This window comes from Sturnira hondurensis, unplaced genomic scaffold (genome assembly GCF_014824575.4).
Source record: "Sturnira hondurensis isolate 20B ecotype Veracruz unplaced genomic scaffold, ASM1482457v3 Scaffold0013511, whole genome shotgun sequence".
NCBI classification, from domain to species: Eukaryota; Metazoa; Chordata; class Mammalia; order Chiroptera; family Phyllostomidae; genus Sturnira; species Sturnira hondurensis.
In genome coordinates, this window is record NW_028086142.1 from 771477 (window position 1) to 796276 (window position 24800).

Consider the following 24800-nt stretch of genomic DNA (forward strand, 5'->3'; position numbering starts at 1 on the left):
TTATTTCTGTTGACCTGGAGAAAATTGTGAAGGAGTCTGCACCATAATTCTAATAATGTTTACCTCATTTGGGATTGTGTGCATTTAGGGGTGGTTAGCACATGTCACTTCTATAGCAAAAAATTTACCTAGCTAAAATGAAAATGGCATAATGAAGTCTTTTACCATAATTTATTGAGAGAAAATTGCTTCTGACTTACACAGTTCTAAACCTTGCATGCCTTTTCAAGAATACTTCCTTGTATATACAAAAGAGTACTTGTAATTACCTTAGTAAACATTTTCTATGAATGTTGGTTAGTGGTACAGTTAAAAAGACTATTGGGGCCCTTGTCAAGTGGCTCAATTGGTTGGAGCATTGTCCCTCTCCAAAAGATTGCAGATTCGATCCCTGGTGAGGGCACCTACCAAGCTTGCAGGGTTCTATCCCCAACTGGGGCTCATACGTTAGGCAACCATTTAAAGTTTCTCTCACATTGATGTTAGTATGTTGAGGAGAAAGATGAAAGATATCTTTAAAAGACCCAACTTGAACTTCTAGAGATAAAAAATTCATTGTCTGTGATGAAAAATACAGGAGGTGGGGTCAATCACCCCATAATTTTCCAACAAATATTTGCTCAGGTCCATAGGAGAAACACCACAGTTCTTGAAAGCACAATGCTTTCGAGTGTAAGGGTTACTTGTGAAGGGAGCTTCTGTTCCCAACAGGTTACATTGTTTTCAACAAGAAGTCTGCTATCATCCTTATCATTGTTCTGTACATAAAAGCACTTTTGATTTTTATTTATTTATTTTCTTCTTGTTCAAGTACAGTTGTCTGTATTCCCCCCTCCTCCCCCCAACCCCAGCCATCCCCTCCTCACTCTCCTGATTCCACCCCCTCCCTTGGTTTTGTCCATGTTCCTTTATAATGATTCCTGAAAAACCTTCCTCCCTTTCCCCCCATTATCCCTTCCGACCTCCCCTCTGGTTACTGTCAGATTGTTCTTAATATCAATGTCTCTGGTTATATTTTGCTTGCTTGTTTGTTTTGTTAATTAGGTTCCAGTTAAAGTTTTATTTTGCATCTTTCTGATGGCTAGTGATGCTGAGCATCTTTAAAAAGCATTTTTTAAAAAGGCTGTTTTGGTTGTTGGCCAAGTTCTGTAGTTTCTGTGGCTGTGGAAAAGGTGGTGGGGTAAGAAGTGGACATCTGTGTAAGACTGAATAAGTAAAACAGTTTATTCCTCCTAAGTCATGGTGTATCAATTATACAGAAATACCGCTTTGGGAAACAGTCCTCAGGAAAGCCTCGATGAACTTGAGTTCATCAAGTCTCACACAGATCACCCCACAACTTGCCCTTCAAGTTCTACTTCAGTTTGATAAGGCTATAAATTCAGCATTGGCTCAGAGAGTCAGGAACAGAGTCAATTTTAGGGATTTTCTAAATACATACAGATTCTTCAATAATGTGTGGACATTCGTATTGAATGATGTTGGATTCAGAAAGGCGACAGAACTTTTTAAAGTGGATGAAGTGAAAATTGTAGCCCGAGATGGTAAAAATTCGGCTCCATTATTATCATTTTCTGTTATTATTCATCACTTTTTAAAGAGAAGCACAGAAGAGACTTTTTATTTATTCTAGCATTGCAGAAATCACTATCCTGTGCTGTACTATCAGAGAGTCTAGTAGAAAGAAACTCATAACTTTGTATATTCGTACATTACATGAAGAAACAGAAGTTTTTTTAAATTTTTTATTTATCTTTAGAAGGGAAGGGAAGGAGAGAAATATCAATGTATGGTTGCTTCTGGTGCATCCCCTGCTGGGAACTGGCCCCTGCTGGGAACTGGCCTGCAACCCAGACATGTCTGGGAATCAAACCGTGATCGTGTGGTTCGCAGGCCCGTGCTCAATCCACTGAGCTACACCAGCCAGGGCCTGAAACAGAAGTTTTTAAAATGACAAATCAAGTGTTGTTGCCTTCCCCGAAACATTCTTTTTGTTGTTGTTTGCTTTGTTTTTTAATTATTTTATTGTTGTTCAATTACAGTTGTCTCATTTACCCCCCACCACCACTTCCCCCAACCCCCACCAAACTCACCTCCCTCCCTTGCTTCCACACCCCGCCTTAGTTTTGTCCATGTGTCCTTTATAGTTGTTCCTGAAAATCCTTCCCCCCATTTCCACTCCTACCACCCCTCTGGTTACTGTCAGATTATTCTTAATTTCAATGTCTCTGATTATATTTTGCTTACTTTTTTCTTTTGTTGATTACGTTCCAATTGAAGGTGAGATCATATAGTATTTTTCCCTCACCGCCTGGCTTATTTAACTTAGCATAACGCTCTCCAGATACATTCACGTTGTTGCAAAGGGTAGGAGTTCCTTCTTTCTCTCTGGTGCATAGTATTCCATTGTATAAATGTCCCATAGTCAAAAACATTATTTAATAAACTCATTTTAGAACTCAAATTTTTTTCCGAAAGCTGCTTTAAGATTTTCTTGGACATTGGACATTTTAGAAGAAAAGATTAATGACCTTGAAAACACAGTAAAAGAAACCATCCAAGACTAAACCCACCAAAAGACTGAAAAAACGAACAGAAGTGAGCTGTGAGACAACTTCAAAGGGCTTTAATAGACCTATAATTGGAGTCCCAGAAAGAGAGAGGAAGCAGAAAAAATTTGGAGAACTCTTGGCTGCAACTTTTCAAAATTTGCTGAAAATTAGGAAACCACAGAACCAGAAGATTGATTTTTAAAAAGACATTTTATGTAGACAGCAAGGTTGATAGCAGGCTTCTTAGTGGAAACAATATAACCTACTGGGAACAGAAGCGCCTTCACAAGTAAGCCTTACACTTGAAAGCATTGTACTTTCAACAGCTGTGTTATCTCTTCTATAGACCTCAACAAATATTTTTTAGAAAATAATGAAGTTCATTTATGTATTACCTTCATTAATTTAATACATTCTGTACTCAACTAAGGTGAGAAACCGGGACAGAAGGCTAAGAACTGAAAAGATCTATAGTTTCACAGTTTTCAACACATTTTGAAAAATTTTGGCTATTAGTTCTTCAAATATTTTTGGTTTTATTGCTGGGAAGAAGGATTTGTTAGATGATGACTTTCAAAGAATTGAGAGGAAATTTTTTAAAAGATTTTATTTATTTATTTATCTTTAGAGGGGAAGGAGAGAGGGAGAGAAACATCAATGTATGGTTGCCTTTTGTGTGTCCCCTGCTGGTAGTTAGCCTGCAAGGAACCAGCCTGCAACCCAGGCGTGTGCCCTGACTGGGAATCAAACTGCGATCGTCTGGTTCGCAGGCCCGCGCTCAATCCACTGAGCTATGCCAGCCAGGGCTTGAGAGGAAATTTTTATGTTAATTTTGATGTGTCTTTTCAACTCTCTTGACAAATTTGTCCAAAAGAAGTCTAACACCAGCCTTCTCTTTCAATAGATAGCATTGTACATAGTAAATTGTGCCCCGATCAATAGCTCTGTGAAGCTGTGAACATCTCTATTTCTGGAAGCATATATATATATATATATATATATATATATATATATATATATATATATATATGAAACTATACATATATATCCAAAATCTAGACAAAATTTCTCCATTTCCTTTCTCATTACACCATAACTTTTAACTCAGTTTTCCTTTTTAATTACATTTATTGGGGTGACATTGATTAATAAGATCATATAAGTTTCAAGTGTACAATTCTATAATACATAATCTATGTATTGCATTGGGTGGTCACCACCCAAGGTTTAATCTCCTTCCATCACCATATATTTGAACTCCATTACCCTCTTTAACCTCTCCCCACCACCCCTTTCTCTTTGGTAACCCACCATATTGTTGTCTGTGTCTATGAGTTTTGTTTGTATGTTCATTTGTTGCTTTCCATTTTATATCCCACGTGAGTGAAATCATATGGTTCTTATCCTTTTCCATTTGACTTATTTCACTTAACACAACAAACTACAGATCCATCTATATTGTCATAAATGGCAGTATTTCATCTTTTCTCTCTTTTTAAAAGATTTTATTTATTTACTTTTTAGAGAGAGGGAAAGGGAGGGAGAAAGATAGGGAGAGAAATACCAATGTGCAAGAAATACATCAATCCGTTGCCTCTCCCATGCCCCTAACTGAGGACCTGGCCCTCAACCCAAGCATGTGCCCCAAGCTGGGTATCGAACCAGTGACACTTCAGATTGTAGGCCAGCACTCAATCCACTGATCTACACCAGACAGGGCTCTTATGGCAGGGTAGTATTCCATCGTATTCATGTAGTACATCTTCTTTATCCAATCATTCATCAAAGAACACGTAGGTTTTTTCTATATCCTGGGTACTATGAATAATGCTACGATAAACGTAGTGGTACATATAATGGAGGAAAGAAAGTGCCTTCAATAAATGGTGCTGGGAAAATTAGAAAGCCACATGCAAAAGAGTGAAACTAGATTGTTATTTAACATTAGACACAAGACTTAACTAAAAAATGTATCAAAGACCTAAATATAAGGCCTAAAATCATAAAATACACAGAAGAAAACATGGGCACTAAATTTACAGGCCTTGGGACACTGACTAGGTAGTTCACTTGGTTAGAGCATTGTTCCGACAGCCGCAGTTGCGGGTTTGATTTCCAGTCAGGGCACATACCAATCAACCAGTAAATGAATAAATAAGTGGGAGAACAAATTCATCTCTCTCTCTCTCTCTCTCTCTCTCTCTCTCTGTAGGTTTAACATGGTACAGCCAAGAGGGGGAGGCCCTCAATAGGGCTTTGGAATGGGATTCAGAATTCACGGTGTCCAGGAAATATTAGAAAGATATATAGGATGTCCTCCCCCTCCCCCCACCGGTGTGAGTTGAGGGAAGGGACACATGGAGCAGGAACATGCAGAGCTGTTTAGTACAGCAACAGCTTTGCAGCTAACCTCTGGCATGGCCATTTAACATATCTGTAACCTTTAACTGATTTTATAAATATGTTACATAGCTGTGGCCATGCTTTGAGCGAGGGGGATGGAAGTGACTTCCACCCAAGATGGAACTGGCAGGCAACTCCCCCTGGTTACAGTGCCTTTGTGACAGCTTGGAGATGATTGGCTTCACACCAGGGGTCCACACCTGCCCAGACTCACTATGGCAGCCCAGTAAAGCTGGAAGAATACAGGAATGCTGGCAGGTGTAACTGATTATAGGAGGAGTCAGAAATGGGGCTGCAGAGGAAGATTGGCTTGGGGATTTAAACCCAGACTCAGCAACTTTGGCTGGGTGTGGAGGAGAACCACGTGGCTTTGGCAGAGTGGGGACCCCACAGGCTTTGGCGAGAGTGAGGACCACATGGCTTTGGGGTGCTCCCTTTTGCCACATGGCTTAGGAAGCAGGAGAGACTTTGCCTGGAAGAAAAGGGGTGAAAGGACTCTTGCTGGTGGGCCATGAGAAGGTACCACACGGCTTCACATTAACTGGAGATCCTGGTGGTGACACTGCTGATGGTGCTGGGAGCCGTGATGCACATGGACTTATTTTCCTGTGATATGGTGCACTAGATTAGGGCAGAAGGTGAAGGAAGTACTGTGCATCTCTGGGTATCCTAAAGGACTTTAATATTTTAATGTAGACATTAGGTCATTACTCTAAGTCTGCATAGCTTTAAATAAATATTTTCTTCCTTTTCACAAATCTCTGGCATTGAGAGACATCTTTCCTCTGGCGGTGGGCATAGAGAACCTAGTAGGGGGTCCTTTCATTAATAGTGTATTGTACCCCGCCTTGGCTCAGTTCTGTAACATAGGTACCCAATATTTCTGGGTACCTACCCAAAAAATTGGGAAACATTTATTTATAAAGAGATATTGACTCATTTTTTAACGATCTGTTTTGAATCGTATGTACATATTTTTACCTTGTTTTTTTTTCTTAGTTTGAATCCCGGTAACCAGCTCCTCTAATATGTGCGCGCTCTCTGTCTCCCTCCTTCCCTCCCTCTCTCTCTCCCCTCTTCCTCTCTCCCTCCCTTCCTCTTTCTTTCTAAAATCAACTTTTTAAAAAAGTAACAACCTTGGTCCCAGAGAGGATTTTATGAATTTCACCCCAAAGGCAAGGGAAGTAAAAGAAAAATAAAGGAATGGGACTATATCAAACTAGAAAGCTTCTGCACAGAAAAAGAAACCATCCACAAAATAAAAAGACAATCTACCAAATGGAAGAAGGTATTTGCAAACAATGCCAAGGGATAAAAAGACATACAAATAGCCAACAGATATATAAAAAGATGCTCAACTTCACTAGCTTTAAGGAAAATGCAAATTAGAACCACAATGAGATATCACTTCACACTGTTAGAATGGCTATTATCAACAAGACCAGAAATAGCAAGCGTTAAAGATGTGAAGAAAAAGGAGACTTCCTACACTGCTAGTGGGAATGTAAATTGGTACAGCCACTGTGTTAAACAGTATGAAAGTTTCTCAGAAAAATCAAGAATAGAGCTAGCATATGACCCAGAAATCCCTCTTCTGGGTACCTACCTGAAAAATTGGGAAACATTTATTTATAAAGAGATATTGACTCATTTTTCAATGATCTATTTTGAATCATCTGTACATATTTTTACCTTGTTTTTTTTCCTTACAAGTGGAATCCCCTGTTGACCAGCTGCTCTAATATGCTTATCTCAAGAGTCACTGCTTTCGACATGTTTAGTTATTAGTCTGTCTAAATTTGTAGTATTAGCCTTTTTACTTTGGGGGGTTTCCATTTGTATTTTTATAAAACATAAGAGGCCTGGCTGGTGTAGCTCAGTGGATTGAGCATGAGCCTGTGAACTAAGGGATTGTGGTTCAATTCCCAGTCAGGGCACATGCCTGGGTTGCAAGCCAGTTCCCCGCGGGGATCTCGTGAGAGGCAACCATGCATTGATGTTTCTCTCCCTCTCTCCTTCCTTTCCCCTCTAAAGACGGATGAGTAAAATCTTAAAAAAAAAAACAAGAAAAATATAATAAAATCTTTGAATCACTGCAAAATCTGCCCTGTCAAGATGGTTTCATTGTAGGAACTAGAGGGCTGGCTGGCAGGCAATAGCTTGAAATGTTTTTGTTGTCTGATGTATTCAAGTCCAAATTCAGCCCAAGGAAGATGGTTTGGACATATTAATAGGTAATATATGACAGTGGAGATTTATAGAAGTCAAATGTGTAAAAGTAAAAAACCTCCTGAAAATTAAATAATCCTAAAACACAGTAGAAAATAATGTGTGCTGTAAAAAGGTATCTAACTTAGCCCTGGCTGGTGTGGCTCAGTGGATTGAGTCCCAGGCTGTGAACCAAAGGGTCACTAGTTTGATTACCAGTCAGGGCACATGCGTGGGCTGCAGGGCAGGACCCAAATGGGGTGTGTGTGAGAGGTAACCACACATTGATATCTCTCTCCCTCTCTTTCTCCCTCCCTCCTCTCTGTCTAAAAATAAACGAACACATCTTTTAAAAAAAGATACATAACTGAGAAGAGCTAAGGGAGTTATGGGGGATCAGGTACAGGCAACATCGATATGAGCCTTAGAAGATTTAGACAGACCAAGATGGTGGGAAAGGACATTCTAGGTGGAAGCAAAGACTTGGATATTTTTTTAAATTTATTTATTTATCTTTAGAGGGGAAGGAGAGAGGGAGAGAAACATCAATGTATGGTTGCCTTTAGTGCGTCCCCTGCTGGGAGTTGGCCTGCAGGGAACCCGCCTGCAACCCAGGCATGTGCCCTGACTGGGAATCGAACCGTGATCGAACCGTGATCGCAGGCCCGCGCTCTATCCACTGAGCTACACCAGCCAGGGCTAAGACTTGGATATTGAAAGTTTGCAACTCACTTGGGTTAGTGGGAAAAGTTCAAGCTCTCCTTATGCCCACCTATTCTCAAAATGAAGATCTTGTGATAGTATTCAAGGACATACAAGTGCATCACTCTCATGGAGGGTGGAGCTTTATGAAGTAAGAACTGAAAGGTTAAAAGTTGTTGCTGTGGGGATCTCTCCTTTGGTATATCTCTATCTTGATCTCCTCTTTGCTTGGACATCTTTCTCTCTCTAGTTAAGCTGTTGGATTGTGCCTTTTTTCCTGTGCAGGTGGTGGGATAAACATGTCCATTCCTGGATTATTATTCTTCTTCACTGAGCAGGCTAAGTGGGAACCCAGATATAGTCCAAAAGATTGGAGGCCCTAAATAGGGAGTGGAAGTGAGACATGTTCTGCTTTAAATTGTTTAAGGCAGGGTTTCTCAACTTCAGTACTGTGGGCATTCTTTGCTGTAGCGACTATTCTGTGCATTGCAGGATGTTTAGAAACATTCCTGGCCTCTACCAAGTATATGCCATTAGGATCTCCCCACACACAATTGCAACAACCAAAAAAATGTCTATAGGAATTACCTATAGACTTCCTAAATGTCTATAGGAAGTCCTCTGGTCATGGAGGGAGGGGACAAAATTGCCCCTGATTGAGAACCACTGTTCTAAACCGTCTGAAAGATTTTTTTTATGCCTGCTAGTGCTCATAGTCTGAGTAATAAGACTGAAAGGGACAGAATTCAGGTAATGAATCAGGAGGGAAGGACCAAGGAGCTTAACTGGCCAGTCTCTAGTTTGGATTTTAAGCTACAAAGATTCATTGCTTTTATTTATTTATTTTTAATATTTTATTAATTATGCTATTACAGTTGTCCTGATTTTTCCCCTTTGCTCCCCTCCACCCAACACCCCCTACTCCCTCAGGTATTTCCCCCACCCTTGATCATGTCCACAGATTATGCATATAAATTTCTTGACTACTCTATTTCTTTTTTTTTTATAAAGATTTTTATTTATTTTTAGAGGGGAGGGAGAGAAACATCAATGTATGGTTGCCTTTTGTGCATCCCCTGCTGGTAGTTAGCCTGCAAGGAACCGGTTTGCAACCCAGGCATGTGCCCTGACTGGGAATCGAACCGCGATCGTCTGGTTCGAAGGCCCACGCTCAATCCACTGAGCTACGCCAGCCAGGGCTCTTGACTACTCTATTTCTTATATTGTACTTCACATCCCCATGGACGTTCTGTAACTACCTATTTGTACTTCTTTTTTTTTAAAGATTTTATTTATTTATTTTTAGACACAGGAGTAGGAAAGGAGAAAGAGAGGGAGAGACAGACATGTGCCCTGACTGGAAATGGAACCAGTGACCCCTTGGTTCACAGGCCCATACTCAATCCACTGAGCTACACCAGCCAGGGCCCTATTTGTACTTTTAATCCCCTCACCTCTCACCCATTCTCCCACACCCACCTCTCATCTTTTAATTTTTAACATTTGGCATTTTAATTATAATGGGTCTTGCAGTGGCCCTCCTTGCATCTGTCTTATTTGGGGCTCTCTGTGCTTCCTGGACTCAAATGTTGATTTCCTTCACCAAATTAGGGAAGTTTTCCTTCATTGTTTTCTCAAATAGATGTCCAATTTCTGGATCTTTCTCTTCTACTTCTGGCACTCCTATGATGTGAATGTTAGATTGCTTAAAGATGTTCCACAGGATGCTATTCTACCCTCATCTTTTTGGATTCTCTTTTCTTGTTGTTCTGCCTTATTGTTTTTGCTGCCTTATGTTCCAAATCATTTATTTGATTTTCAGCCTCATCCACTCTACTGATGTTTCCCTGTAAATTGTTCTTTACTTCAATCAGTGTATCCTTCATTTCTAACTGAATCTTCTTTATGCTGTTGAGGTCCTCACTAAGTTCCTTGAGCAACCTCAAAACCAGTGTTTTCAACTCTGCATTTGATAGATTGCTTATCTCTATTTCATTTAGTTCTTTTTCTATAGTTTTGTGATGTTCTTTCATTTGGGCCATGTTTCTTTGTCTCCTTATTTTGGCAGCCCCCCCTGTGTTTGTTTTTATGTATTAGATAAACCTGCTTTGACTCCGTGTCTTGGTAGTGTGGCCTAATGTACTAGGTGTCCTGTAGGGGCCAGTGGCAGGACCCTATCCCTATGTAGGGGAGGCTTCCCCTATCACCTAAACTGGTTACTTGAGGTGCTCTCTTCATGTGGGCTGAGTACATCCTCCTCTTGTAGTTGAGTCTTGGTTGCTGTTGGCAGAACAATGGGAGGGACTTAACCAGGCCTGTGAGCTGCAAGGACTGGCTGTGACCACTGACCACCAACCTCTGCCCTCCATGGAGAATCAGCTGTGCAGGGGCAGGGTCATGGTGCTCTGATGTGGTCTCTAGCTGTCCACTGTGTACAAAGTTCTTGGGGTTTCTTGGGTGGTACAGGACAAGATCAGCTCCCACCTGCATTTTGCCCAGGGACACCCTGCCTGACTTACAAAGCAATCTGAGGTGACTGCTACTTGTGTTGGGCATGGAGATTTTCAGGCAAAGCCAAGCTCTGAATCCAGGATGCTAGTTCTGGGCCTGGGGCTCACTGAGGCCAGCTGCTGTTTATTTCAGAGGATTTAGGAAGTTGTGAAGCGTAAGTCAAGACCAGCCATTCTTATGGAAAAGCAGCATGGGTGGGTCCCAAAATTGGGTGTGGCAGAGTCTCTGGGTTTGTCCAAGGTGGGTTTGTCCAAACAGTATTAGCCAGGTTGATGGAGTCTCAGATATGGCACCAGCCTGCTGGCTCTGTGGGGAGGGGGTTTAGAAAAAGGACAATGGCCTCTGCTCACCTTGATGCCAGACACTTCTGTTTCTCCCTGTATACCCTGGTGCTGGAGCTTAGAGTAGGTGAGTCTGAATAGGTGAGTCTGTGTGTGCATTCTTTAAGAGGAACTGCTCAGAACTCCAGAAGTCTCTTCCACAGACTCAATCCCTGTTAGTTTTTGCAGCCAGAAGTTGTGGGGATTTATCTTCCTGTCACTAGAACTCTGGGCTGGGCCGGGGGGCTTGGTGTAGAGCTGGGACTCCTCACTCCTGAGATATCCATCCTGAATTTTTATCCACCACATGTGGATGTGGAACCAGCCCATTCTGCATCTGTGCCTCTCCTACCAGTCTGGATGGTTGTGGTTTCTTTAATTTCATAGTTGTCAGACTTCCATTCAACTTGGTTTCTGATGGTTCTGAGTGATGGTTGCTCTAAGGTTTAGTTGTAATTTTGATGTGGTTGTTCAAAGTGGTGAGCCATGTCTGCCTACACTGCCATCTTGACCGGAAGTCCATAAAGTGCTGAGTTTAAGTCAATTTTCAAATGGATTGTCTGCATCTTTCTTACTGGTTTATGAGACATTATGTATTCTTTTTTAATTTTTATTTATTGATTTTAGAGAGAGGAAGAAAGAGAGATAAATCTCAATTTGTTGTTCCACTTGTTGATGCATTCATTGGTTGCTTCTTGTGTGTACCCTGACAAGAGATGAAACCCACAACCTTGGTGTATTGAGATGATGCTCTAACTAACCATGGTACCCAGGCATGGCTAGGACATTATACATTCTTAACATGAACCGTTTGTTGGATATATGTATATCAAATATCTTCTTTTTGTGTTGCCTTTATTTAAAAAGTTTTTATTTACTTATTTTTAAGAGAGAGAGAAAGGGAGGGAGAAAGAGAGGGAGAGAAACATTGATATGAGAGAGAAACATCGATTGGTTATATGCCCTGACCAGACCCAACCCTGCAACTCAGGCATGTGCCCTGACTGGGAATTGAATTGGCAGCCTTTAAGTTTGTGGGACAACACCCAACCACTTGAGCCGTACTGGTCAGGGCACCTTTTCACTTTTTTAAACACTATGTTTTGATAAACAACGGTTCTTTATTTTGTGGAGTCCAGTTGTTCCCTCTATGGTTAACACGTTTTTGAGTACTGTTTTAAAAATCTTAGCTCATCTCTAGATAATATTTTGAAGCATCGGGATTTTTTTTCTCCCTGGATTTTACCTTTTCTATTTCTCCCTTTCTGGCAGATAGCAGACTCTGTGCTTCGTTGCTTTCTAGGAAGTATGTGGCTAAGCTAGAAGCAGATTAGCTTACAGTTATTAGAGCTTTCTTTTCTAAAAGCTCAAGCGCATTAAGGAAAATTGTGTTCTTCCACCAAATGGGACTTCCACCAAATTCAAAAGAAATGTCCCTTGAACTGGGGTAAGAGAAAGTGAGAGAGGTCACCAGGGACCTGGGCCTTGCTTCCCACAGCCTGCTGGTGAGGCCCTAGAGAGGAATGGCTGCTTTAATGAACTTGAGGGACAGGGATACAAGACCTTGGGTGGCAAACATGACAAGGGATTTCTGTGTTCCAAGGCTGCCACAGAAGTTACAGAGAGACTGGCAGTCTATAAATGCCAATTGAACAATATTCCTCAGTAATAACCTATGAGAATCCTCCTCAATTCCTATCCAACGTTTGGCATTACGTAAGACCCCAGCACCAGTTAAGGAAGCCCCAAGAGTATAACAGACCGACTCTCCTCTAGTCCCAACAGAAGTAGCCCTATCTACTTCCTTATATGGCAGTTTCTGAAGTTTGAGATTTAGTTGAGAATAGAGAGCATTAAGAATTATTTAAAGTGTAGATACAGAATGTGAATGGAAATTACTTGATGTGAACTGCAGGTGAAAGTATAATCTTCTTAAGAAATTCCAGTTTTAGCCAGCATAGCTTCCTGAATGATCTAGGATTAAAATAATAACATGATTTAAAATGGAAGGTTTTTTTCTTTTTCCCTGAATCATATTCCTTGCCTTGATCCTCTTAGGGGCTCACTAAACTTTTCTTCCTCCTGTATTTTTCCTTTCAATTAGAAAATGAACTTTGTTGCTTTCTTTAGATGTAAAAGTGCTCTTAATTTTCCATTATGAAAATTCAAATGCAATGAAGTTTTAAAATATTTTAAATGAATATCTGAATACAGAATAATATATATATATATTTAAGTCATTTTTATATTTGTATATATTTAAGTCAATATAGAGAGACAGAGTCATTTTTTCCCATGTTGATCTGTGGAAGTTCTTGATTTATATTCTGTATAAATCAAGAAAGGCAACCAGTCCTTTATCGAGCAGGTGTATTACAAATACATATTCTCTTCACAATTTACAGCATTGTGATTTCACTTTAATTACATATATTTTTTAAAGTTATTTATTTATGGTTAGAGAGGGGGGAAGGGACAGAGGGAAACATCTATGTATGGTTTCCTCTTGCATGCCCCCTACTAGGGACCTGGCCTGCAATTGAGGCCTGTGCCCTGATGGGGAATCAAACCAGTGACCCTTTGGTTCACAGTCCGGCACCCAATCCACTCAGCCATACCAGCCAGGGAAAATTACATGTTTTTGAATGAACCAAAGTTCTTCATTTTAATGTAGTTTGTATTAGTTATTTATCAATATATATTACTTTAAAACTTAACAGCTTAAAAAATTTTCTCTCACATTTTCTGAGAGGGTCAGGAATTCAAACATGGTTTAGCCTCTGGCTAAGGTCTCTTATGAGGTTGCTGTGAAGCTGTCAAGTGGTACTCATCCGAGGGACTGACTAAGGGAAGACCCACTTACAAAGTCATTTTTTCCTTTTTATTGAATCTGTTGGGATGACACTGGTTAACAAAATTATACAAGCCGCAGGCACACAATTCTACAACATGTAATCTGTACATTGTGTTATGTGTTTAGCACTCCAAGTCAAGTCTCCTTCCATCACCATTTCTCCTCCCATAACCCCCTCCAGCTACCCTCAGCTACCCATCACCACACTATTGTCCTTGTCCATGAGTTGGTTTTTTTGCTCAATCCTTCCACCTCCAAACTCATTTATGTGGTGGTCAATAGACCTTGGTGTCTTGTAATGGGTGCGTCTTCATAGAGCTGTGTCATGACATAGTAACTGGATTCTCTCTGGGTGAGCAGTGAGAGATAGGGAGAGAGAGATTATCCAAGACAGAAGCCACAGTAAATCTATGACCTAATCTCAGAAGTAACATCCTATCATCTTTGCCCTATTGTATTTATTAGAAACAGCCCTGGCTGGTATAGCTCAGTGGATTGAGTGTGGGCCTGCGAACCACACGATCGCGGTTCAATTTCCAGTCGGGGCACATGCCTGGGTTGCAGGCCAGTTCCTGGTTCCCGGTTCCCGGCAGTGGACGCATGAGAGGCAACCATACATTGATATTTCTCTCCCTCTCTCCTTCCCTTCCCCTCTAAAGATAAATAAATAAAATCTTTTAAAAATTACCTAAAAAAAAGAAAGAAATACATCACTACATCCAGTACAATCCCAAAGTGGGGGATTTTATGAGAATATTAAAACCATGAGGAAGCACGGGCCTGCAAAACAAAAGGTTGCATGTTTGATTCCCGGTCAGGGCACATGCCTGGGTTGCAGGCCAGGTCCCCAGTGGGGGGCTCATGAGAAGCAATCACACATTGATGTTTCTCTCCCTCTCTTTCTCCTTCTCTTCCTCTCTCTCAAAAAATAAATAAAATATTTTTTAAAAAGAAAGTGGAAGTTTGGTATAGATTGGGTGCCATCACAAGCAAGGGCAATTCTATGACCGAGGATCTCAATGAATATTATTTACGGGGAAAGAAGAAAACTATAAAACTAAAGCTGTAATTGGTAAAGAAGTTACTCAGTTTGGCCATGAGAGGAGGTGTTTGGTACTTTATGAGTGGCACAGTGCTTAGACAAAATTATGTGGTGACCTTGCCTTTTCTGAATTTATTGTGGTCTCAAAGTAACCTTGTCTAAGGTTGGTATTCTATGTTTATGCCTAAATAAGAATAACATGGCATAGATGCATGTGCCAGGCCAGCTTCTGAATATCAGGGACGGCTCTTTTTTTTCTTTCTCAAAATTTTGCCTTTATTTTTAAGTGTGAAATACGCCTGAAGTTGGATTTTTTTAAAATATAGTTTATTGATTATACCATTACAGTTGTTCTATTCCCCCCCTTCATTCCCCTCCACCCGCACACTCCCTCCCCCACCCTTCTCCCCCCTTAGTTTATAACCACGTGTCTCAACTTCTTTAGATTCTATATTTCCCCCACTATTCTCGCCCTCCCCTATCTATTTTCTACCTACCATCTATGCTATTTTCTGTGCCTTCTCCCCCCTTCTCCTCCTCCCACCCCCCTGTTTCTAACCCTCCATGTGTTCTTCATTTCTATGGTTCCACTCCTGATCTAGCTGTCCTCTTGGTTTGCTTTTGTTTTAGGTGTGGTTGTTAATAACTGTGTGTTTGCTGTCATTTCACTGTTCATATTTTTCATAATCTCTTTCTTATGTAAGTCCCTTTAGCATTTCATATAATAAGGGCTTGGTGATGATGAACTCCTTGAACTTGACCTTGTCTGAGAAGCACTTTATCTGTCCTTCCATTCTAAATGAAAGTTTTGCTGGATAAAGCAATCTTGGCTGTAGGTCTTTGGATTTCATGACTTGGAATACTTCTTTCCAGCCCCTTCTTGCCTGGAAGGTCTCTTTTGAGAAATCCGCTGACAGTCTGATGGGTACTCCTTTGTAGGGGGCTGTCCCCTTATCCCTTGCTGCTTCTAGGATTCTCTCCTTCATTTTAGTCTTGGCTAATGTAATGACGATGTGCCTTGGTGTGTTCCTTCTTGGGTCCAACTTCTTTGGCACTCTCTCAGCTTCCTGGATTTCCTGGAAGTCTATTTCCTTTGCCAGACTGGGGAAGTTCTCCTTTATTATTTGTTCAAATAAGTGTTCCACTCGTGGCTGTTTCTTTCCCCCTTCTGGTACCCCTATAATCCGGATGTTGGAACGTTTAAAGATGTCCTGGAGGTTCCTAAGCCTCTCCTCATTTTTTTGAATTCTCATTTCTTCATTCCTTTCTGGTCGGATGTTTCGTTCTTCCTTCTGGTCCATTCCATTGATTTGAGTCCCAGTTTCCTTTCCATCGATATTGGTTTCCTGGACATCTCCCTTCATTTCAATTAGTTTAGCCTTCATATGTTCCTCTAATTTGTGACTGTACTCTACCAATTCTGTGAGCATCCTGATAAATAGTGTTTTAAATTGAACTTCTGAGAGGCTGGCAATCTGTTGGTCACTTAGAGTTATTGGCTCTGGGTCTTTGAGTTCTTGCACGATCTTTTGGGCTGTTCGTGCCTGTTAAGTAGCAGGAACGGAGCCCTAGGTTTTCACCAGAGCAGGGCAACTCAGTCGCTGGGTTGTGACGTTGTATGTGGGGGCGGGGTCAAAGAGGGACAATGGCTTCCCTCTGGTGCCCGCCGCCGTGACCCCCACCAGCACCGCAGCCACCACCGTCACCAGGGCCACGCCACCAGGGCCACGCGCCCCGCTCCACTGCACGCGAGTGTGCCACCGGTGTCAGCCCTCCACCACTGGGTTCGCCCCCTGGGGCCTGCGTAGTCCATCTCACTGCGCAAGAATGTGCGACCTTGGTCAGTCTGCCCCGCAGCCCGACTAGGTCCGGGCTGCCTGCACTCCTAGGTCTGTCCTTCCCGACCCTGCTCCACTGCTGGCTCTGCCTCTCTTACCGTCCCCGTTGAACGGTTCGTAGCTGTCAGACTTCCGTATAATTCGGTTTTCTTGTCTCTGGGTGTGTCTTAGTTCTCCAAAACTTTTGTTGTATCCAAACTTGGTTGTGGGAGAAGGCACAGTGTTTCCATCTATGCCTCCATCTTGGCGGAAGTCCTGAAGTTGGATTTTATATATGGTATAGTTTAAGACTCCACTTTTATTATTTCTTCTTGTAAATATTTATTTATAAAATAAATATTTATTTATAAAATATTAATAAATATTTATAAAATAAATATTTATAAAATAAATATTTTATTTATTTATTTTTAGAGAGAGGAGAAGAGAGGGAGAAAGGGAGAGAAACATCATCAGTTGGCTGCCTCTTGCACAGCCTTAATTGGGGACCTGGCCTGCAACCCAGGCATGGGCCCTGACTGGGAATCACACCAGCAACCTTTTGGTTTGCAGGCTGTGCCCAATCCACTGAGCCACACCAGCCAGAATTTATTTTTTTCTTATGTATAACCAATTGTGTCACTACTACTTGCTGTCAAATTTCTGGGCTTTAACTCTCTGTTCTGAGAGTTTTTATGGGATGTTTGTTTTACAAGTAAAGTTGCTGTGGGTTGATTGTTTTACAAATACTTGAGAGTGTGTGATATGTTATAGATATCACCCTACTTAGCAACTGGCTAAGTCAGAACCAGGCAGTGTGACTCTAAAATCTGTCCTCTTAATCTGTATGGTATTAAACACTGCCTCCCAAGAAGAAACAATGATCTTGGTTAATATGTGCTGATCTCACATGGTGCTAGGTGGTATTGTAAAGCTCATGTCACATTCTTTTCTCTCCTCAACCTATTGTAGGTATTGTCCAAACAAAAATCAACAAAGATATTGTGGCATTGAATGACACCCTAGATCAAATGGACTTAATTGATATTTACAGAGCATTTCACCCCAAAGAAGCAAAATATACGTTATTTTCAAACACACATGGGTCTTTCTCAAAGATAGACCACATGATAGGATGCAGAACAAGCCTCAACAATTTCAAGAAAATTGAAATAACATCAAGCATCTTCTTGGATCACAGTAACTTGAAACCAGAAACCAACCTCAAGGAAAAAACTCAAAAACATTCAAATACATGAAGACTGAATAACATGTTATTACATAATGAATGGGTTAACAATGAGACCTTCCACTGTTACAGTAATTTCTTTTCTTAGTCTTCATGACACTGAAAGCTTGTAGTGTTCCTCTTATCTCACTGGCTGCTACTTCACAGTGTCTTATGCTGACTCCCCTTTTTTTCCCAGCCTCTGATCTTTGGAGTGTTTAGGGCTCAGTCCTCAAACATTTCTCTTGATAATCTCATCTGGTCTTCATGCTTTAACTATCATCTCTATACTACTTTCTCGTAAATAGACATCCCTTGCCTCATATCTTGAAATCCACACTTGTATATTTAATTGCCTGCTTGAACATTCCACTTGGATGTCTCTAATTTAGCAGGTCCCAAATAGAACTTTGGTTTTCCCACCACCACAAGCCTGCTATTACTGCAGCCCCTCCTATCTTGGTTAATGAAACTCTATTTTTCCAGTTGCTCAGAGTAAAAACTGAAGAGTCATCTGTAATACCTCCCTTTCCTTCACAATGCACATCAAATCTATTGTCAAGTCCTTTCAGCTCCATCTCCAAAATATATCCTAAATCCACCCACTTCTCACCATCTACAATGAGAATTCTTGGGAATCATTGATCAGAAAAGTAGGAGGAGTATTTGTATTTTCCCTAATCAGAGAATAGCACATTGCTCATACACGTGGCAAATGAGCCAGGGGTGGGGAGTGAAATGTATCAGACTGCCTCCTACCATTAATAATAATTGAAGTCCACAGTGTGATAAGCTTACTATTAGTCTCTTTATTCATTTATTCAAATGAATATTTTATTCTGATTTTTAAATTTTATTTTTCTTTTTAAAAGAATTTCTAGAGAGAGGGGAAGGGAAGGAGAGAGAAGGAGAAAAACATCAATGTGTGGTTGCCTCTTCCACACCCCCCACTGGGGACCTGGCCTGCAACCCAGGCATGTGCCCTGACTGGGAATTGAACTGCAACCCCTTGGTTCACAGGCCCGTGCTCAATCCACTGAGCTACACCAACCAGGGCTAAATTTTATTTTTCAATTACAGTTTACTTTCAATACTATTTTGTATTAGTTTCAGGTATACAGGATAATGGTTAGTTAATCATATACTTTACAAAGAGATCCCCTCGATATCTCTAGTATCCACCTGGTACCATACATAATTTTTACAATATTATTGACTATAGTTCCTATGCTGTACTTTATCCTGCACCCATGATTATTCTGTAGCTACCAGTTTGTACTTCTTATCATTTTCACCCAGTCCCCCAAACCCTCTCCTCTCTGGCAACCATCAGTCTGTTCTCTGTATCTATGGGTGTGTTTCAATTTTGTTTGTTTATTTTCTTCTTTAGTTTCCACATATAAGTGAAATCATAATATCCCCTAAGTCCATCCATGATATTGCAAATGTTAAGATTCCACTTTTCATGGTTGAGTAACATTCCATTGTGTGTATGCATCATAACTGTTTTATCTACTTGTCTGTTGATGGGTACTTGAGTTGCTTCCATATTTTGGATATTGTAAATAATGCTGCAATAAATTTCTTTAATATATTCTTTCAAATTACTGTTTTGAGTTTCTTCAAGCATATACCCAGAAGTGGAATTGCTGGGTCCTAACACAGTTCTGTTTTTAATTTTTTGATTACCTGCCATACCATTTTCCATAGTATCTGCACCAATCTGCATTCCCACCAACAGTGCACAAGGGTTCCTTTTTCTTCAAAGGAATATATGTATATGTATATGTATATGTATATATATATATATTCATACATATATATCTCCTCACCTGAGAATATGTTTATTCACTCCAGAGAATGAGAGAGAGAGAAACATCAATGTGAGAGAGAAACATCCATTGGCCCCCTCCTGCATGCAACTCAACCGAGGATCAAACCCCCAACCTAGGTTACATGCTCCAACCGGGAATCAAGCCTGCAACAGTTGGTATATGGGACGACATTGCAAGCAACTAAGCCATCCACCTAGGTCTCAAAATATTTTTTTAAAAATCCTCAGAAGCATCATACACCTTGCCCTCTAAGGAGTTCAAGAGTGTTCTTATCCCTTTGTATATTTACATGTGTTCTCTCACCTGTAATTTCCTCCTCATACTTGTACGTATAGCCAACTCTTAAGTTTTCCTTCAAGTTTTAGTCCAAATTTAATTTTCCCTATAAGTATTTATTAAATGGTATCTAGAAACCAGTCTATGGCCTTAGGTGTTAGAGAGATAAAGATAAGATTCTGTCCATTTTCAAGTAGTTTCACAGGTTGGTATAGGAAAAAAACAGATAGAAATAGATGTGACAAAGAATTGTAGATGCTATAACAGAAGTCTAAATAAAGTTCAGTATGGTCATGTCCGGTTCTACCTGAGAGTATCAGCTGAGTGTGGAAAAGACATAGGTTTTCACCAGCTGCAGAGAGAAGTAAGAGTAGAGATACAAAGGTGGAAACATCCTGATGAATCCAAGAATGTTGAACCATTCAAAATGAATGGGACATTACGGTGGTAGTTTGAGTGGTTTGATGAAAATGGTAAAGTCTGAGATGAAGTTGGTGAAATCTTTAGTGACTAAATCACAAAAAAATGTGAATGCTGAGTAAAAGAACTTGGGTTTTATCTTGTAGATAAGGAAAAGCCATTGAAGTTTTAATCCAGAGAGTGACCTGGTCAAATTTGCATGTTACAAAGATTCAGTTATGCCAACAGTTTTCCGGAGCTGCCTCCCACCAGCTACCAAGAGACAGTTTCTTAAAATTTCAGGAACTTTGCAAGCCAACTGACATGTTAGTAGCTTGAAATCCTTCATGATGGGAAGGTTTACATCATAGAAATCAGCAAATGCTACAAATCGTAGCTCTTTTCCTAGTGAGACTGTTGTTAAACATTCACCAGGAGATAATTGGCAATGGCCTTTGGGACAAGTGGATTGATGGAGGAGAACTGGAGTGAGAGGTAAATGCAGTAATCAAGAAGAGAGATGTCGAGGCAAATTCAATAATCAAAAAGAAAGTATTGAGTTAGGAAGGTGGCTGTGGGGATAGAAAAGAGGGGAATGATTTGATAGACCTTTAGTCATAGAGTCATCAGGACTTATTTGGAGGAACTGGGCATGGGGCAGGAAAGACAACTGCAAAGTTCCTGGCTTTGGTCACTGTGTTGACTGTAATGCTACCAGTTAAGGTAGGACAGGTGAAAAAAGAGTTATGTGAGACCCATTGGATTTTGAGTGCTTATGGTATATTCCCAAGGCGATGTTCAGTAGGCAATTGGAGATCTGGGTCTGGAGCTCAGGGAAAAAATCTGGGCTGGAAATAAAGATCAAGCATCACCTGCATGAACAGCCATAATCTATGGCCTTTGTTCTATTCCCTGACTTCTTTAAGAATCTCATGCCAACTCTGGACTTTAGGAAAATGCACATTAACCCTAATTTTGTTTATTTAATTACACTGAAAATAGTGAATAAATTAATCTTTTCAAATAATTATCTCACTCTCATTTGTTATGCAAAAAATAAGGCCAAGTTTTTAGGGGTAGAGGTTGGGATAGAAAGAAAGGAAAAGGGAAAAAAATCAAAATTCTGAAATTAAAATAAATACAAAAAAATCCTTTAATTCTACTCAAAAGTCAATTTAAACCAACAATGTATATAAAGAATTATAACCAGGACTCAGTGGAACTTATTCTAGGTATTCATGGCTGGTTCAACATAAGAAAATAATCAGTATAATCCATCATATCAACAAACTAAAGAAGAACACTCATATGATCATATCAATTGGCACAGAAAAAGCATTTAACAAAATCCAACACCCCCTCATGAAAAAACTCTCAATAAGATAGGAATACAGGAGAATTATTTTAATTTGATAAAGTAAATGACTCCTCTGTTTTATAGGTGACATAATTCTCTATGTAGAAAATCACAAGCAATCTATTTTTAAAAAGGCCCTAGAACTAATGTGTGAATTCAGCAGCAAGGTTGCAGGATATAAGATCAACACACAGAAATTAATCACATTTCTATATACTAACAATAATCATGCACAAATCAATATTAAAAACACAGTATGCCTTATAGTTATTCCAAAAAATGAAACACTTAGAGATAAACTTAATAAAACATGTACAATATTTCTATGCTGAAAATTATGAAATACTGATGAAAGAAATTAAAGAAGACCTAAATAAAAAGAGAGTAATGCTATATCCATGGATTGAAAAGCTCAACATAGTAAAGATACTAATTCTCTTAAATTAATCTATAGGGTTACCGCAATTCCAATCAAACTCCCAGCAACATTTTTGTAGTCATAGATCAGCTTATTTCAAAATATATATAAGAAGGCCCAAGCTAAACAATACCTTCAAAATCTGGAAAAAGAAGAATAAAGTGAGAGGAATCAGTCTACCCAACTTGAAGTCTTATTATATAGCTACAGTAATCAAGACTCTATAGTATAGGCAGAAGGATAGACACATTGATCAATGGAACAGAACAGAGAACCCAGAAATAGCGACATAAATATACCCAACTGATTTTTTACAAATGAACAAAAGTAATTCAATGCAGAGATAGTCTTGCAACAAATGGTGCAAGAACAATTAGAGATCCATAGACAAAATTGCAAACCATAACTTAAACATCATACCTTATATGAAAATTAACTCAAAATAAAACATAGATTAAAATGTAAAACATATGACTATAACACTTTTAGGAAAAAATCTTTGAGCTCTAAGGCTAAGCAGAAGTCTTAGACTTGACATCAAAAGTACAATCCATACATTTACTAATGGGCACTTAGGTTGCTTCCAGCACTCGTTTTTTGTAAATTGTGCTGTTATGAATATTAGGGTGCATAGGTTCTTTTGAATTAGTGCTTCAGTAAATGGGTAGATGAAAAAATTATGGTACATTTACATAATGGAATACTATGCTGCAGAAAGAAAGAAGGAACTCCTACCTTTTGCAACAACATGGATGCATCTGGAGAGCATTATGCTGAGTGACATAAGCCAGGCAGTGAAAGACAAATACCATATGATCTCATCTATAAGTGGAACTTAATCAACAAAAAAACCAAGCAAGCAAAATAGAACTAGAGACCTGAAAATAAAGAATAAACTGAGTAACCAGAGGGAAGGGGGATGGGACAACAGGGGGGAAGGGGAAAGGTCATCAAGGAACATGTATAAAGGGCCCATGGACAAAGCCAAAAGTGGGGGCAGGATTGTGGATGGGAAGTGGGGATGGGCAGAGTGGGGGGAGTGGTGGTGGAAAATGTAAACAACTGTACTTGAACAACAACATAAATAAATAAAATATCAGCTATTTTTATTTAAAAATGTATAATCCATAAAAGGAAAATTTGATAAATTGAATCATCAAAATAAAAAATGTTTGCTCTTTGAAAGTCCCTGTTAAGAGTGTATGGAAGGTGCTCAGTGGAGGGGGAAAAGGGGAAAAATTAGGACAACTTTAATAACATAATAAATAAAATATAATAAAAAAGAGTATATGGAAGGAAAAAACAAACAAAAATTCCCCACAACACAATAAAACAACAAAAAAGGAGTATATGGGAGGCAACTAGACTTCAGGTAGTGAACATATAGTAAAGTATACAGATGTTGTATTATAAAGTTTTACACCTGAAATTAACATAATGTTATAAACCAATGTTACACCAATGATTTTAAAAACAATAAAGAGTATGAAAAGACAAGTTACAGACTGGAAGAAAATATTTGCCATCCATATGTTCAACAAAGAACTAGTATGTGGAATATAATAAAGAGCTCTCAAAACTCAATAGTTAAAAAACCTAATCAAAAAAACAAACAAGCAAGCAAAATAGAACCAAAGACAGTGAAATTAAGAACAAACTGACAGTAACCAGAGGGGGGGTGGGAGGGGATAAAGGGGGGGAAAGGGGAGGGGTTTTCAGGAACATGTATAAAGGACACAGGGACAACACCGAAGAGAGGATAGGATTGAGGGTGGGGATGACTGGGGTGGGGGTGGGGAGTGTCGGGGGAAATGGAGACAACTGTACTTGAACAACAACAAAACATTTTTTAAAAGAAAACAAACAACAACAAGAAAAAAACCCAATTCAATAGAAGATGAATAAAAGATGTGAGGAGACATTTCACATAAGAGGACATAGAGATGGCAAAGAAGCACCTGAAACGATGCTCGGTGTCATTAGCTATAGGGAAATGCAAATTGAAACTACAATGAGGTATTACTGCAGAGCTATTAGAATGTGTAAAATAAAAATGGTGACAATGTCCCTGACTAGTGTAGCTCAGTGGGTTGGGCATTTTCCTGCAAACCAAAGGTTGCTGGTTTGATTCCCCATTGGTGCACAGACTTGGGTTGTGAGCCAGGTCCCAGGTTGGGGGTGCGGGAGAGGAACCAACTGATGTTTCTCTCACAACCCTGGAAAAGAGTTTGGCCATCTCTTAACAAAACTAAATAAACAGCCCTGGCTTATGTAGCTCAGTGGATTGAGGACCAGCTTGTGAACCAGGAGGTTGTTGGTTGAATGTCCAGTCAGAGCACATGCCTGGGTTGTGGGCTGGGTCTCCGGTGGGGGGCACGAGAGAGGCAACCACACATTGATGTTTGTCTCCCTTTCTTTCTCCTTCCCTTCCACTCTCTAAAAATAAATAAATAAAATATTAAAAAGAACTAAATATACAAGTTCCCTATGACCCACCATGGTACTTGTAGGCATTTATCCCAGAGAAATGAAAATTTATGTTCACACAAAAATCTGTACAGGAATGTTCATGGCAATTTTACTTTTATTTTATTCTTAAGAATTTATTTATTTATTTTTAGAGAGAGGGGAAGGGAGGAAGAAAGAGAGGGAGCCATACCTTCACATGAGAGAGAAACATCCATCTGTTACGTCTTGGAGGCATTCCAACCAGGGACTGAACCCACAACTCAGGCATGTATCCTAACCCAGAATCAAATCAGTCACCTTTTGATTTGCAAGATGATGCCCAACCCACAGTGCCATACTGGACAGGGCAAATTTTGTTTTTAATAGCCAGAAGCTAGAATTACTCCAGTTGTCTTTCAGTGGGTCAATG

At 39.8% G+C, this 24800-nt stretch overlaps 1 pseudogene; it reads left to right on the forward strand.

Moving 5' to 3' along the window:
* Positions 1–1239: 1239 nt before the first annotated feature.
* Positions 1240–24800, forward strand: part of LOC118997797 (transcription initiation factor IIA subunit 2-like) — a 32119-nt pseudogene continuing 8558 nt past the window's right edge.